This window comes from Urocitellus parryii, chromosome 4 (assembly GCF_045843805.1).
Source record: "Urocitellus parryii isolate mUroPar1 chromosome 4, mUroPar1.hap1, whole genome shotgun sequence".
Taxonomy (NCBI): Eukaryota; Metazoa; Chordata; class Mammalia; order Rodentia; family Sciuridae; genus Urocitellus; species Urocitellus parryii.
The window spans coordinates 18,189,477-18,203,003 of NC_135534.1; the positions used below are offsets into that span (position 1 = coordinate 18,189,477).

Genomic DNA, 13,527 nt, shown 5'->3' on the forward strand with positions numbered 1-13,527 from the left:
TGGTACTTTAGATTCCCTCCAAAACTGTAAATGTCGCAGAAGGGCTTAAATTTCCCATGCTCCAATACCAGTCTGTTTTATACATCTTCAGAATATCCTACATTTTAATGTAAAACATCAGGAAAAAAAGTGTTAGGAGATGTATGGTAAATGAGACCCTTTTTATAGTGTAAGTAAAATGTTACTGGAGAACTAAGACAATAGCATGAATTAGTTGTATTTCTAAACTATGTAGATTTATCTTGAAAATGCAAAGCTGGACATAATTCTAGTTTCATGAGATTTAGAGTAATCCCATGCTCCTAAATAAAAAGTGATTCACTCTGTTATCATAGCTGCTGTCTATTGAGCACTTATTATATAATCAACTGGTGTCTTATAAGCTCCACATGTATTTTATTTGTTTCTATATATTTAGAGCTTAGTAATATTTTTAATCCTCTTAAAGATGAGGAGTCTGGAAATTAGAAATGTTTTGAAACTAGCCAGGTATACTCACCTGTCATTGATAGATCCATGCATGGTATTAAACACACTAGCCCAACTACAACACCAGCACTTTTAAATCTTATATGACAATTTAAAACCATTTTCTCAAAATACAAATATTTGAATTATAAATCTCACCATTTATCAATTCCTTTAAAATTATAGTGATGATAACCTCCTATTGTCTATGGAAAAGTCTATTTGGTGGAGGCCAAAATGAGATGTTTACATGCAACTCTTCCTTCTACATCTAAAAGAGAGAGGAAGAGCATCTCCTGCAGTCCAGATGGTGAATGTTTCCACCACCTCTCAAGTGCAGCCTTCAACATGGTCTAATGGTAAAGAGAAATAACAAAGTGTCCTCTTAGATTTCCAGCTGATTTTAAAGAGGTTTTGGTGAGAGGTCGTGTATCAGTAGAATCGCTTTTCCCCAGGGTTTGTATACTTGCCATTCATGTAGCAATACAATTTTCCATTTTGTTTGCAAAATGCTTAAGTGCCTGAGCAATTAGAGTACTTTATTTGTTGGCAAGTTTTCAGTTTGTCCTTCTTCCTCTTTTTTTAAAAAAATATTGATTCTGGGTTTGAAGATATTTTTACTTTCCTTCATGTTTAGAAATAGAACATTATATCTAGGGGTATATGGTACATTTAACAACTTTTTAACAATGAGTGCTTATTAAGAATGACATATTTTCTATGTTAATTTTCAAATAGTTAGAAATTAAATCAAAATATAAGCTTTCCTTTCAGCCCCCAATTCTGATATCCCATTATTTCAAATTTTTTTAAAAAACAACACTTTTTGAAAAGGAACTTATTTTTTCTCTTCTCATTTTATCAAAAAATAAGGTGTGACAGGTCTGTTTGCTCAATTAGAATATTATATTGATTCCAAGGCTTTAAGGGCCACTTAGCTGTATTGAGGACCTGTGTATGTTGAAATAAATGCCTCTGCAGTTTCCAATTCCATCTACTTACCGCTATTTTATATTAATACTCATGATTCCATATCATTTATTTGACTTCCCATGAACACTGACTTCCAAAGACCCTCCAAGGATATGTTCTTGATAATAAGGACAAATCCCAATCTGAGGATCAGAATATGCTTGTGAGTGATGATTTATTTCCTGGTCATGTGAAACTGGCTGCACTTTTATGGTGTAAGTACAGAGTTACCAGCCATCTGACAGCATGTTCCCTTGAAGGAGTCGGACCATAATCACTGCATTCCTGGAAAGCAGTATTATCCCCGCCCCCGTTCTGATTACGTTTTTATTGCTATAGTCTTTCCTCTTGAAACTGATTTTACTGTATTTCATCTGTTTTGATTTGTTGCATCTCCATTTCTGTTTGTATGAAAATAGATTTTGTGGGATTCTAGGGATTAAATCTAGGTCCTTTCACATGCTATGCACAAGTTCTAACACTGAAATATGCTTCCAAATCTGAGTGACATCTTTTAATTTGGTTTTTAATTTGTTTATTGGTCCATTAGTTATTTAAGGGCCTTTTAATTTTCACTTATTTGTAAATTCTTTGAATTCTTTGTTATCATTGACCATTATCATCAGAAAAGATGCATGATATTATTTAACTTTCTTGAGTTTGTTTAAACTTGTAATATGGTCAAACATTGAATTTATCCTGGAAAATATACCTTTGTGCACTTGATAAGAATATATATTCTCCTGTTTTGTATGTAATGTTCTGTACACCTACCTTAGGTCAATTTGCATAAATTATACTTCAAGTTAGATGTTAGGCTACAGATTTTAATATCTATGATCTGTTGTTTTATGAATGTGGGGTGTTTATGTTCTCTGTATTACAATAATTGTTGACTTTAGGTAGATTAATATTTCCTTTTTAAATTATGTTTTATTTACATATAACAGCAGAATACATTGCAATTCTTATTACACATACAGAGCACAATTTTTCATATCTCTGGTTGTATACAAAGTATATTCACACTGATTGGTGTCTTCATAAATGTAATTTTGATAATAATTTTCATCACATTCCACCATCATTTCTAACCCCATGCCTCCTCCTTTCTCCATCCTCTCCTCTACCTTATCTAGAGTTCATCTATTCCTCCCATGCTCCCTCTCCCTATCCCACTATGAACCACCCTCCTTATATCAGAGAAAACATTTGACCTTTGGTTTTGGGGATTGGCTAACTTCACTAGGCATTATCATCTCTAATTCCATCCATTTACCTGAAAATGCCAAGATTTTATTGTCTTTTATTGCTGAAAAACATATCATTTTGTATATATGTCACATTTTTTAATCTGTTCATCTACTAAGGGCATCTAGGTTGGTTCCACAGTTTAGCTATTGTGAATTGTGCTGCTATATACATTGATGTGGCTGTGTCCCTGTACTATGCTGTTTTAAAGTCCTTTGGGTATAGGCCAAGGAGAGGGATAGCTGGGTCAAATGGTGGTTCCATTCCCAATTTTCCAAGAAATCTTCATTTTGCTTTCCATATTGGCTGCACCAATTTGAAGTCTCATCAGCAGTGTATGAGTGTAATTTTCCCCCCACATTCTTGCCAGCACTTATTGTTGTCCGTCTTCATAAGAGCTGCCATTCTGACTGAAGTGAAATGAAATATTAAAATAGTTTTGATTTGCATTTCTGTAATTACATTTTTTCATACATTTTTTATTGTATAGCATCTTCTGTGAAGTGTCTGCTCAGGTCCTTGGCCCACTTATTGATTGGGTTATTTGTCTTTTTTGGTGTTTAGCTTTTTGAGTTCTTTATATACTCTAGAGATTAGTGTTCTATCTGATGTGTGAGGTATAAAGATTTGCTCCCAAGATGTAGGCTCTCGATTCACCTCACAGATTGTTTCTTTTGCTGAGAAGAAACTTTTTAGTTTGAGTCCATCCCATTTATTAATTCTTGATTTTAATTCTTGTGCCAAAGTAGTCTTATTAAGGAAGTTGGGGCCTAATCCCACATGATGGAGATTAGGGCCTATTTTTCTTCTATTAGACACAGGGTCTCTGGTTTTATTGATCCATTTTGAGTTGAGTTTTGTGCATGGTGAGAGATAAGCGTTTAATTTCATTTTGTTGCATATGGATTTCCAGTTTTCATAGCACCATTCACTGAAGAAACTATCTTCAGTGCATGTTTTTGATGTCTTTGTCTAATATAAGATCATTGTAGTTTTCTGGGTTAATATCTGTTTCCTCTATTTTGTACCATTGTTCTAGCAGTCTGTTTTTGTTCAAACACTATGCTATTTTTGTTACTATTTCTCTGTAGTATAGTTGAAAGTCTGGTATAGTGATGACACCAGTTTCACTCTTCCTGCTAAGGATTGCTATAACTATTCTGGTCTCTTGTTTTTGCAGATGAATTTCATGACTGCTTTTTCTATTTCTATGAGGAATGTCATTGGGATTTTTATCAGAATTGCATTAAATCTCTATAGTGAAGTATGATCATTTTGGAAGTATGGTCATTTTGATAATATTAATTCTGCCTATCTAAGAGCAAGGTAGATCTTTCCATCTTCTAAGGTCTTCTTTGAATTCTTTCTTTAGGGCTCTGTAATTTTGATTATATAGATCTTCCACCTCTTTCATTAAATTGATTCCTAAGAATTTCATTCTTTTTGATGCTATTGTAAATGGGGTAGTTTTCCTCATTTCCCTTTGAGATGATTTGGCACTGATATACAGAAATACCTTTGATTACGGGTCTTGATTTTATATCCTGCTACTTGCTGAATTCATTCGCTAGTTCTAGAGTTTTCTGGTGGAGCTTCTTGGGTTTTTTAGGTAGAGAATCATATTGTCAGCAAATAGTGCCAATTTAAGTTCTTTTCCTATAAGTACCCCATAATTCCTTTCATTTGTCTAATTTCTCTGGCCAGTCTTTCAATAACTATGTTACATAGAAGTGGAGAAAAGGGGGATACCTGTCTTGTTCCAGTTTTTAGAGAGAATGCCTTCAATTTTTCTCCATTTAGATGTTGGTCTGGAGCTTAGCAAAGATAGTTTTATGATGTTGAGATATGTTCCTGTTCTCCTTAGTTTTTCTAGTGTTTTGAACATAAAGGGGTGCTCTATTTTGTCAAATGCTTTTTCTATGGCTATTGAGATGATAATAAGATTCTTATCTTTAAGTCTATTGATGTGATGAGTTACATTTATTGATTTCCGTATGTTGAACCATCCTTGCATCTTAGGGATGAATCCCACTTGATCATGGTGCATGATCTATTTCATATGTTTTTCTATTTTATTTGCCAGAATTTTATTGAGAATTTTTGCATCCATGTTCATTAGAGATATTGGTCTGCAGTTTTCTCTTTTATGAAGTGTTCTTGCCTGTTTTTGAAATCAGAGTGATATTGGCCTCATAGGACGAGTTTGGAAGTGCTGCCTCTTTTTCTAGTTCATGAAATAAATTGGAGAGTATTGGTATTATTTCCTCTTTAAAGGTCTTATAGAACTCTGCTGTCCATCTGTCTGCTCCTGGACTTTTCTTGGTTGGTAGACTTTTGATAGCATCTGCTCTTTCATCACTTGAAATTGATCTCTTTGAACTGGAAATCCATATGCAACAAAATGAAATTGAATCCATTTCTCTCACCATGCACAAAAGTTAACTCAAAATGGAGCAAGGAGCTAGGAATCAAACCAGAGACTCTGCATCTAATAGAAGAAAAAGTTGGCCCTTATGTCCATCTCCTGGGGTCCAGCTCCAAATTCCTTCATAGGATACCTATAGCACAAGAGTTAAAATCAAGAATCAACAAATGGGACATATTCAAACTAAAAAGTTTATTTTCTCAGCAAGAGAAATAATAAGTGAGATAAATAGGGAGCCTATATCCTAGGAACAAATTTTTACCCCTCACACTTCAGATAGAGCACTAATCTCTAGAGTATAAAAAGAACTCAAAAAGTTAAACAACAACAAAAAAAATAACCCAATCAACAAATGGGCCAAAGATCTAAACAGACACTTCACAGAGGAGTATATACAATCAATCAACAAGTACACAAAAAAATGCTCACCATCTCTATCTATCAGAGAAATGCAAATTAAAACCACTCTAAGATACCATCTCCCTCCAGTAAGATTGGCAGCCATTATGAAGTCAAACAATAACAAGTGCTGGCAAGGATGTGGGGAAAAAGCTACACTTGTACATTGCTGGTGGGACTGCAAACTGGTGCAGCCAACTTGGAGGGCAGTATGGAGATTACTTGGAAAGCTGGGAATGGAACCACCATTTGACCCAGCTATTCCCCTTCTCGGACTATACCCAAAAGACCTAAAAAGAGCATGCTACAGGGACACAACTACATCAATGTTAATAGCAGCAAAATTCACAATAGCTAGACTGTGGAACCAACCCAGATGCCCTTCAACAGATGAATGGATTTAAAAATGTGGCATTTGTACACAATGGAATATTACTTAGCATTAAAAAATAACAAAATCATGGCATTTTCAGGGAAATGGATGGCACTAGAGTAGATTATGCTAAGCGAAGTTAGACAATTCCTAAAAAAACAAATGTCCAATGTCTTCACTGATATAAGGAAGGTGACTCAAAATAGAGTAGGAAGGAAGAGCATGAGAAGAAAATTACCATGAAACAAGGAAAAGAGGAGGGAGGGAAAAGTAGGGAGAAGGGGAAATGCACGGAAGACAGAAGGAGACTCTCATGGGTGCATAAAATACATATATGATGATGTGAGGGGGAAGGGAAGAAAAAGAGAGAGAGAGAGAGAGAAGTGTCACAGTAGAATGGGTAGAGAATAGTGATGGGAGGGGAGGAGAGGGGAGGGTAGAGGGGGATAGGGAGGGCAGCAGAATACAACTGATACTAGGATTGTTGTATGTATACACATGGATGTATAACCAATGTGATCCTGCAATTTGTACATGTGGAAAAATGAGAATTCATACCCTATTTGAATCAAATGTATGATATGTCAAGATCATTGTATTGTCTTGAGCAACTAATAACAAAAAGAAATTGATCTCTTTAAATTGTGTATATCATCTTGATTCAATTTGGGCAAAGTATATGACTCTAGAAATTTGTTGATGCCTTTGATATTTTCTATTTTATTGAAGTACAAGTTTTCAAAATTATTTCTAATTATTTTCTGTATTTGTGTAGTGTTTTTTTTGTGACATTTCCATTTTCATCATGTATGTTAGTGATTTGAGTTTTCTCTCTTTTTCTTTTTGTTAGAATGGTTAAAGGTCTGTCAATTTTATTCATTTTTTTCAAAGAACCAACTTTTTGTTCTGTCAATTTTTTCAATTGTTTCTTTTGTTTCAATTCCATTGATTTCAGCTCTGTTTTTAATTATTTTCTGTCTCCTTCTGCTTTGGTGTTGATTTGTTCTTCTTTTTCTAGGGCTTTGAGATGTAGTATTAAGTCATTTATTTGTTGACTTTTTTTCTTTTAAGTTATGAACTCCATGCAATGAACTTTCCTCTTAGAACTGCTTTCATAGTTTTCCAGAGATTTCATTATGTTGTATCTGTGCTCTCATTCACCTCTAAGATTTTTTTTAATCTCTTCCTTGATGTCTTCTTCAATCCATTATTCATTCAGTAGCATATTATTTAGTCTCCAGGTATTGGCGTGGTTTTTATTTCTTATTTTATAATTGATTTCTAATTTCACTCCATTATGATCTGATAGAATGCAGGGTAGTATCTCTACTTTTTTATGTTTTCTAAGAGTTGCTTTGTGGCATATGATATGCTCAATTTTAGAGAAGAATCCATGTGCTGCTGAGAATAAAGTATATTCTCTCATTGAAGGATAGAATATTTTATATATGTCGGTTAAATCTAAGTTATTGATTATATTATTGAGTACTATAGACTTTTTTATTCAGCTTCTGTTTGGGAGATCAATATAGTGATGAAAGAGGTGTCCTAAAGACATCCAGAATTATTGTGTTGTATTCTTTTGACTCTTGAATTTGAGAAGAGTTTATTTGATGAACATAGCTGCATCATTGTTTGGGGCATATATATTTATAATTGTTAAGTCTTGTTGGTGTATGGTTCCCTTGTGCAGTACGTACTGTCCTTCTTTATCCTTTTTGATTGACTTTAGTTTAAAGTCTACTTTATTTGATATGAGAATAGAAACCCCTGCTTGCTCCTGCAGTCCATATGAGTGGTATGAGTTTCCCCAACCCTTCACCTGCAGTCTGTAGATGTCTTTTTCTATGAGATGAGTCTCTTGGAGGCAGCATATTGGTTTTTTTTTTTTTTTTTTATCCAGTCTGCTAGTCTATTTCTTTTGATTGGTGAGTTTAGGCCATTAATTTTCAGGGTTATTATTGAGACATGAATTGTGTTCCCAGCCATTTTTGTTTATTTTTGGTATTTAACATGACTTGTTTTCTCCTCTGAGTAGATTTTCCTTTAGTGTAATACCTCCCTCTGCTGATATTCATCATTGTTTTCCATTTCCTCTTCTTGGAATATTTTGCTGAGGATGTTCTGTAGAGCAAGCTTTGTAGTTGTAAATTCTTTTAACTTTTGTTTATCATGAAAGGTTTTTATTTCATCCTCAAATCTAAAGCTTAGTTTTGCTGGATATAAGATTCTTGGTTGGCATCCATTTTCTTTCAGAGCTTGGTATATGTTGCTCCAAAATCTCCTGGCTTTGAGGATCTGGGTTGAAAAATCTATTGAGATATTTGGTCACCCCCTATATGTGATCTGATTCCTCACTCTTGCATCTTTTAAGATTCTATCCTTATTCTGTCTGCTAGTCATTTTCATTATAATGTGCCTTGGTGTAGAGCTATTGTAATTTTGTACATTTGATGTCCTGTAAGCCTCTTGTACTTGCTTTTCTAATTCATTCTTCATGCTTGGGAAATTTTCTGATATTATCTCATTGAAGAGATTGTGCATTCCTTTGGTTTGAAACTCTGTGTCTTCCTCTATCCCAATAACTCTTAGCTTTGGTCTTTTGATGCTGTCCCATAATTCTTGGATGTTCTGTTCATGGTTTCTTACTATCTTACTGTGTGATCAACTTTATTTTCCAGATTGTACATTTTGTCTTCATTATGTGATGTTTTTTCTTCCAAGTGATCTACTCTGTTGATTATGCTTTCTGTTGAGTCTTTAATTTGATTTATTGTATCCTTCATTTCAGGTATTTTGACTGTTTTTTTCAGAGTCTCCATCTGTCTCTTGAAGTAATTTTTTGCTACCTGTATTGCTCATTTACATGATTCTTTAATTCACACATCATTTTAATTAAAAACCTTCTGAACTCCTTCTCTGACATTTCATCAACTTCGATGTCCAAGGGTTCTGTTATTATAGTGTTCTGCTTTGTTTGGGGCACTTTCCTCCCTTGTTTTTTCATGTTGCCTCTGTGTCTTCCTTTCTTGCAATGTGAATATGAGATATTACAGTTTGTTTTCTATGTTCTTGTAGTACCCATGCAGATTATCTATACCTCCCCTTGATGTTGGGCTTGCAGACCCTGCTGGTGTTCCTCAATGTATGCTACTGCAACTAAAGGTGGTGTGGCAATAGCTGAGGTAACTTGAGATAATAGTTAAGGTGCCCAAGATGGAAGCAATGACTTACAGAGATGGGGCTGAAAGGGTCGGCTTCAAACTATCTTTGGGATGCCTGCTCTGAGATACAAATGCTTGTAGGACCTGTCTACTATCAAAAAGTTAGGGGCTACTGTGTGGGGAAGGCTATGGAGATGACTGCAGTGCCCCAAGATGAAAGTGGGTTATGCTTTGGCTACCAGGTAGATGGGAGTGGACTCACACTTACTATGGACCTGGGTCCTGCACAAGCTGGTGTGGGCAGATCTGGGCTGGGCCTGGGCTTCCATGAAAGTCTTTTCTGCTAGTGAGAAGAAGCATTCCTGTGCCAGAGGCTAGGCTCTAGTGGGTAACTTCCCTGCAGGTAAAGGTAAAGGGGTGGACCCAGGCCTACTGAGAGCCTGGGTCTTATGCAGGCTGGTATTGATGGATCTGAACTGGGCTGGGTTCCTGTGGTAATATGCTGGTTGGAAGAGGTGGTCCTGTGCAGGGGGCTGGGCTCTGGTGGATGTCTGCTCCATTAGTAGAGGGAATGGACCCAGGCATACTGTTCCACCCAGGATGATGTGGGCGGATCTGGGCTGGGCCTGGGCTCCCACAGTAGTCTGTTGGATGAAAGAGGCAGTCTTGTGCTAGAGACTGGGCTCTGGCAGGTGTCTGTTCAACTGGTGAAGGGGTGGACCTGGGCCTACTGTGAGCCTGGGTCCTCCACAGGCTAGTGTGGGTGGATCTCTTAATCTTTCCTTAATAGCTAGTACCTTTTGAAATTGAGAACAGCTTTTTTGAAGAATGGAATAATTCAAAATAATCCTATTTATGCTTTCTAAATGAGATTTTAAATGGTAACCGAAAGTGAAATACATATACAAATATTGGGGAAAATATTTGCATATTGTATAAATCCATAGTGGGTGATTGACTATCATCTCCTTATCTGGAAACCCTGCTTTGCTTTGATGCCACATTCTTTATAAAATCTAAATATCTAACACTGATGAAAAAAAATAGGTGCCATATTTCAGTTCATGTTATTCTATATAATGGCAAATACATAGATATTAACAGTATCTAGTTGACCAATATTCTGCATACATCACAAACTTACCAATGCATAGCAACTTTAATAAAAAATGGTTTGTCTTTTATTTTATTGTACTTTATAATTACTAATATTTACTTTATTGATTGTATAACATGCACACTTTCAGTAATGAGGTATTCCTCTTTGTTTGCATCTTTAATGCCTGAAAAGTTTGTTTTTGTAATGTTATAATGTCATATCTTTCCCTGAATATATAGCCTTTCATGTGAAATTGTTCCTGATGCTCTTCTTCCTGCTCTTTCAGTAGTGGTGGTAGCTCAGTTCCATAAGTATACAGGTTGTAACATTGGTGTTTATACTTGTCAAATTGAAAGCCTGGTGCTGCATAATATTTTCAATCATTATAACTCCAGTGGTGTATCTGTCAGTGATTTCGTGGTACTAGTGTTTGGTAGTTTCCCTCACTGCTGTATATCAGATACGACCCCTTATGGAAGGAAACTAAACACGAATTAGGAGATCTATTTTTTTCTTATTTCAAAATGTATTAAATCTTTGATCTGGGGAATTCACTGCTTTTATTAATTAGTTCCTCTATACAGAAAGTAATATAGTTAAATATGATGGGTGTTTTAATACTAAATTTATTCTAAGAGCTAAACTTGTGATTTAAAATTTATTTTCAAGATCACTTCTCTTTTATGTATACTTATACAAAGGAATGTAGTATGTTATTTTCAGTAGTAACATCATTTTCAATTTTTGTGACAAAACATTTAGATAAACAAATGTTATTAAATGATTTTGAGGTACTATAATGTGTACACAACTGCAAAGAAAACTTGTCTTCATTTCAAAGAGGAAAAATATGAATTATTACAGATATTCAAAGAATATGGCCATGGTGTGTCTCTCCCCTATTAATGTAGCCAAATATATTCAGGCAAAAATGAAATTTTTACAGTTTGTTATGCAATGTGGTTCAGAGCTACAATTCTTACCAATTTGGATAGTATTAAATATCCCAATAATAAGGCTACATGATTTCAAAAATGCCTGATCTTATTATTCCATATGTTGCATTAAAACATTCTGTGATATTAAAAAAATGTTATCTGTAGGATCAGATACAGATTCCACATTTAATTTAGGAGTAATGTAGAAAGTCCATCTGGAAGCCATCTAATTCCTCCCCAGTGACAAGAGATGGCAGAAGCACATGCCATCTGTACTTGAATCATCTGTTGCCATTGCGATTCGAACCCTGATCCTACAGAGAATAAAATATGTGAGTCCATGAATAATCCAGGGAACACATAATAGCTGAGAACTCCCTGAACATAACTTGTCTCTACATTGTGTAACATCAGTTATTGATTCTATGTGTTCACAATTCATTCCAGCAGAACAATGCATTGTACAGAAATCAAATTATCTGTGAATTTAAATTAACTTTTGTTTATTTGTAACATTGATATTAGTGATTCTTGAATTTGCCTTAAGATATCACACTTTACACTTATATTTAAATAAGATAAATATTCTTATGATTTTTATAAATGTCAGTCTTTAACAAAAAACATGTTTACTTTTTTCTATTTTTACATACTTTTATATTTGTTGTTGTTTTATAGTCAGCAAAACTGTTATCTTATGTTTAATATGCAGTGCCCACAATCTAGTATTTCTCTAATCACGCAGCTGAATACTTAGGCAATTTTTAAAATCAATAAAAATGTATTCCTTGAACATAAGTTTGCAGACAAGACAGAGAGTTGTCCTATTTCTTGCTGGGGAAAGACAGCATTGCCTGCAGTGAAAACACAGTCATGAATAAAGAACATGGTTAAATTATAAAGCAGTGTTTTGCAATGTATAAATTATTTTCCTGCTTCTATATGTCATAAATAATAGCAGTAGAACATCTTTTAGGTAAATGAAAATTTAAATCTTACATTTCAAAAATTAATAAAATATATTCTTAGTATTAGAAAGGACAGAACATTGGAAAATTTTAAAAAGAAACTGTTAGAGAAATAAGTTATAAATCACAAGAAGAAATATAATTAATATATTTATTAATTTGCTTTTGCAAATTGTTAGACTGGTTTCCAGTACTCAATAAGGTTTATAGAATTGGGATCCGATTGAAAATAATTTTCTCCAAATTACTTTTCCACAGATACTCAGATTTTGCACAGAGCATGCAAAATATGGAAAGTCAGAGGAACGTATCAGAACTCATTCTCATGGGCCTTTCTTCTGACCATAACATACCAATTTTTTGCCTAGTGTTCTTCTTATTTTGTTATCTTTCCATCTTGGTGGGAAACCTTCTGATCCTCATCTCTATTGGCTGCAGTTCTCATTTCACCAACCCAGGTACTATTTCCTCAGTCACTTATCTTCTATGGACATCTGCTATACTTCCTTTGTGACACCCAAACTGATTGGTGACCAGCTAATGGGAAGAAACACCATCTCCTATGGCTACTGCATGTGGCAGGTTGTGGTGATGCACTTCTTTGTATTGACTGAAGTACTAATCCTGACAGCCATGGCCTTTGATCGCTATGTCGCCATCTGCAAACCTCTGCACTACATGATAATCATGAGCAGAACCAGGTGCAATGTCCTGATCTTGGCTGCCTGGGCTGGTGGAGCTGTCCACTCCTTTTCCAAGTTCTGTATGATTGTCCAGTTGCCCTTCTGTGGTCCCAACACAATTGACCACTACTATTGTGACATTTTTCCTTTGTTGAAAATTGCCTGTACTGATACCTACCTCTCTGGTGTCTTTATGGTTGCCAATTCAGGACTGGTTGCCTTGGTAACATTCATTCTCTTGTTTGGGTCTTATGTGGTCATTCTATTCACATTGAGAAATCACTCAGCAGAGGGGAGATGCAAAGTCCTCTCTACTTGTGGTCTCATATCACTGTGGTCATCTTATTCTTTGGACCTTCCATATTTGCCTACCTTAGACCTCCTGACACTTTCCCTGATGACAAAATCTTTGCTGTGTTTTACACCATTATTGCTCCCATGTTCAACCCCCTCATCTACACCTTGCGGAACACAGAGATGAAAAAGGCTATGAGAAAAGTTTGGTGTCAAAAAGTACTTTTAGAAGACAAACATAATTGACTTCTAATATTTAATACCCCTACAACTGTATGCAGCTGAAAACATTTACTTGCCTCCAAGGAGCACTATTGTTTTCAAAGTATGAAGGCAAATCATTTGTTCATAAAGGTAGAAGGATCAGGAACCAAAGAATTAGCAGTACAATGACAATTGCACTAAAGGGTCTGAGATGAAGTAGGATATGTGTGTACATACATATGATATTCCTGTTTAATGAAAGGGCAAATTTGTGACTTTGTCATAGTCA

General features: G+C 35.1%; 1 pseudogene; it reads left to right on the forward strand.

The window, feature by feature from the left end:
• Positions 1-12,346: 12,346 nt before the first annotated feature.
• LOC113175345 (olfactory receptor 4P4-like) lies at positions 12,347-13,280 on the forward strand (annotated as a pseudogene).
• Positions 13,281-13,527: the final 247 nt, after the last annotated feature.